General features: G+C 44.2%; 1 long non-coding RNA gene across 1 annotated transcript; it reads left to right on the forward strand.

Moving 5' to 3' along the window:
• Positions 1-330: 330 nt before the first annotated feature.
• Positions 331-3,049, forward strand: LOC136470937 (uncharacterized). Its single transcript, XR_010761882.1, has 3 exons — positions 331-833; positions 1,380-1,460; positions 1,539-3,049. It is a non-coding gene; the product is annotated as an uncharacterized lncRNA (long non-coding RNA).
• The last annotated feature ends 1,379 nt before the right edge of the window (positions 3,050-4,428 follow it).

Genomic DNA, 4,428 nt, shown 5'->3' on the forward strand with positions numbered 1-4,428 from the left:
TTTTTTGTCGAGTGCCACCAACGGACACTTGGCAAACTCCTAACGGTCGGCACATTAATTAACGGATGTCCACATGGCGGTTTTTTGCCGAGTGTCTCCAGTTTGCTGAGTGTTTTTTCTTATTTTGTCGAGTGTTTTTTTTCAGCACTCGACAAAGAGTTTATTTGCCGAGTGCCATTATTTTATCGAGTGTGTTTTTTACAGCACTCAACAAAGAGCTTGTTTCAATGAATATTTTTTATACTCGACAAATATCTGGTTTCCGGTAGTGTCTGTAGCCCTACACGTATATTTACTAATCTACTAGTGCGCCGCCACTTTCACGCCCCCACCACGGCGGTTCCTGAAGGCGCCCATCTGCGGTGCCATGGCCTCAACCGTACGGCGTTTCTCAGGCGTGATGCCGCCGGCCCTGATTTGGATGGTGCCGTCGCCTCCGCGCTTGGGGGCCTGACCCTGGGTCCTCGGTCGCTGCCGCCGGCCTTGCGCGCGGGCTTGCAGCCCCAGCCGTCTCCGCCATCGATCCGATCAGGGCCGCGTCGAGTTCCCGTCCAGAACACCACCATCGCTCCAAGGCACCACGCCGTTGCTGGCCATGGGAGTGGCCGCCGCCCCTAGCCGGGTGCAGCCACCACCGTGTGCCATGGGTTCGTCAGTCGGCTCGCTGCTGCTCCCCCAACGTCCCATCTCTGTCGATTAGAATATGCATCAACCCAGAGTCCACCAGAGATGGAGATCTGCGTTGGCACAAGAGGAGGAGGAGAAGATCCACTTCCAGACGGAGATGAACAAAAACACCTGCTGTCGCAGCAAGATCCCTTGAACCAGAAGAGGTCATTAATCCATCCCCTTTTATTTTTGGTTTTTATATTGGTACTGAAAATTCATTTTTTATGGGAAATATGTACTGTCGGTATATGCTTCTGTAATTTGCTGCACACCCTATGTGTAATTGTGATTTTGTAAGATTAGTCGTGCTTGCTGCTTGCAATATGAATCGATCTGAATAAAATAGCCTTTTTCTGTAAGATCTTTCAATGACCTGTCTTCAGAAAATAGATCTGTTTAAAGAAATATTATTAAAATAATTCTTGTACTTAATTGCTATTCAAAGCATAGAATGAATCCTTCTCATTCTAGATCATTTTTGGGTTACAAAAGTCGTAAGGTAATATTCTGCTAAACCAGTTGATTCTACTGCTCTCCACAGATACATTGTTGGTCTAATTGGCTGACCTGGCGCAGGCAAGTCCACATTTATTTGCCTTAATGCCAGCTTAATTGGTCCGAGCATAGTATACTTCTGAATATATATACAAGAATACTATACTTCTGAATATATACTCATTTGTTTGTACATTTATTTGCCTTAATGCCAGTCCACAACGATGAGATAGAAGTGTTTGAAGCATTACACCCTCCCACCAATATCAAATATGGGCGCCTCAATTGTTATCCAGGTGAATACCTTCCAAGCTGGTGTCATGGTTCTTATGACCCTACCATTTTCTCATCATTAACAGAGATAATGGTTATAGGCTGCCCGAAGTTATCAAGCCTTGAACAGTTTCTACAGCCAGCTTATATGCCTGCCATCAAGATAATGATGATTAAAGAGTGCACAAGCTTGGAATCTATACCAGTAGAAAGGTTTGGGGGTTTGCCTTCCCTTGAAGAACTGAAGGTGAGCAATTGTCCAAACATCAACTCACAATGTCTATTGGCTCCGTCCCTAGAGAAGCTTTCTTTGGAAGATCCTGGGAATCTTGGAAATGATATTGATTGCCGTTCCCTGACCACCATTAATTTATCAAACTACCATCTGGCATCTCTAACATTCAATAGAGAAAAGCTCCCACTGCTCACTGAACTAACCATTGGAGAATGCAGAGAGCTAGAGACACTTAATGGGGGTTGGCCTATTCTGAAGAGCTTGCCCATTATGCTTTGTCCACGTCTCAAATGGGAAAATGGAATAGTGTTACCATCATCCCTCCAAAGCCTCCACTTATGGGATCGTGGTTATTTTTCTGTGAGGTGTCTGGAGAACCTCACATCCCTCAAATCACTGGTGATGACAGTATGCAAACACATAGAGTACATTCCACGTGACTTGTGGAGCAGTAATCTCAAATCACTCCAGAAATTAACTATTAAGCACTGTGAAGACGTTGTATCAATTGGTGGACAAGAAGCGATTGCACACATACCAAAAGTGGACATTCAAAACTGCCCAAACTTGAAGGAAGTACAGCAACCGCTGTTGAGAGGCTATCCGTTTAGGTTCTTCTCGTGTAATAAATTATGATCCAAAAGGTACTCTTAGGACACTTAAGGATTAAAACTCTGTATGTGTTTGTATCCTGCAATTGTGAGGCAGTGCCGCAGCGAACATATAACACTAGTTCAGAAACCATACACATACAGAGGTTTAATCCTAATAAGTATTCTTCTCTTTCAGACTAACTCCACAGCTGGACATCTGAAATGACTCAGATCAGAGTGTTGCAACCAACAGCTGTCTTGCTCTTACCCAGGCAACATTTTAGTAGGTTCAGACACTTAACCAAGCAATGTCCTTCTGTGCGTTTCCAATCAAAATGCATGCTTCTAATAATGTGTCGACCCATTGCTGTCGCCTAGCTTTTCCTGGATTGGCACTTGGAATCCTTCTGATATGACATTTGGATGTTGGCTGGACACAGTGAGATGCATGCTGCCAACAACTACAAATGTTTATTTTGCTCCGCATGCAAGCTGAAATTAGCCTGAACCTGGCAGTGATACTTGTGCGGTACTCCTCCATGTCTATTTGTGAAACAGAAACGAGACATTTTTCGTCTGGCAAAGTGAACAGGGTACCAATTGTTGGAACCGAGTCACTCTAGCTCACGTCGGACGGAGCTGGAAGATGAATAGTAGGCAAGATAGATATGCCGGACGGAGCTGGAAGATGAATAGTAGGCAAGATAGATATGCCGGTGACGAACACCGTGGCGCCAAACGCCTGTATCTTGGCTTCTATTATTAATCAAAACACAACTCGGAACAAGTTGAGCTGACACATTACATTGGCTTTAATATAGCCCACGGCCTTAGCTCATGAAAGAGCCACGAACTCGCGTGCACGACGGACGGGCACGATCCGCATGAAACCGCTCAGACCTCTCCTGCCGGCGCTCGCTCCTCCACTGCATGCCTTCAACGCTAGCTTCTAAAGACTTGGACACCACCTTGAGTACTCAGCTAACAAATGACTAAAAATAGAACGCGTGCACACATGCAGGAGACCAGGTGGAACACGCGCACTTGCCTGGACTCTACGCATAACACGTCGTGCACACGACGAACTCGACCCGGTCAATGGACTCCATGCGAGCTCGAACACGCGCGCCATCGACGACTCAACCCATGCACGGACATGACGTGGTTTATTCTAACACATTTCGTCTAACATAGCAAATAACAATCTCTCGTAAGCTTCTGCAAGAATGTACACCAGCGAGACTCCAAGCCTTGGCTCCAGCATATTAAAGCCCTTTGGAAGCTCAAGGTACCCCTAAAAGTCAAAAATTTTGTTTGGTTCTTAATAAAAGGGGTGATTTTAACGAAAGACAATCTTTTAAAATGAAATTGGAAGGGTGATGAAAAGTGTTGTTTTTGTAACAACAAAGAAACCATCCAACATTTATTTTTTGAGTGCCATGTAGCACGCTTTATTTGGAGGATTGCTCACATAGGGGTTTACAACCACCAAGAGATATGACTAGTTTTTTCCAAACATGGTTACAACATGTAGACTCAAAGTTGCGACCTCAGATTCGAGTAGGAGCAAGCGCAATATTTTGGTCTATATGGTTGACCAAAAATGATGTAATATTTGACAATAAAGTATTTTACTCCTATTTACAGGTTATTTTCAGGGCGACTTACCGGACGCGGTTCTGGGTCCACACTTCAAAAGGAGGCCGACCAACCAAATTTGAAAAAGGCATGCTGAGTAATGGAGATTGTAGCAATGGAAATTTTTGCCAAGAATGGATGGTTGCTTTCTAATAGGATTAGAGCTTAATTTATTTATACAGTCTCCCATACTTTTGATGTTTTTTGTGAGCTTTTCTACATCAGCCAGTGGCTGAAATGTTGTAATAATGAATGGTTGAGTGCAAAACTCTTGCAGAGGCCGGAATAAAAATTCCTTTATCTAAAAAATAAATGGATGACATGATGCCATCACATGAAGTGAGCAGTAGACAGAACCCTCTCAAGTCTGCTGAAGAAACACTCTGGTAACTGGTAAGCATCGCACTGCTTCAACTCCCCCTGCATTTGTTTTCATCTGCACTCATCTCTGCAACACTTTCATGCTGTTGCAAAAGCATGAAAACGAATGGTCCTTTTGAACTTTCTCTGGCTGACTGGCTCTAC

This window comes from Miscanthus floridulus, chromosome 8, assembly GCF_019320115.1.
Source record: "Miscanthus floridulus cultivar M001 chromosome 8, ASM1932011v1, whole genome shotgun sequence".
Lineage (NCBI taxonomy): Eukaryota > Viridiplantae > Streptophyta > Magnoliopsida > Poales > Poaceae > Miscanthus > Miscanthus floridulus.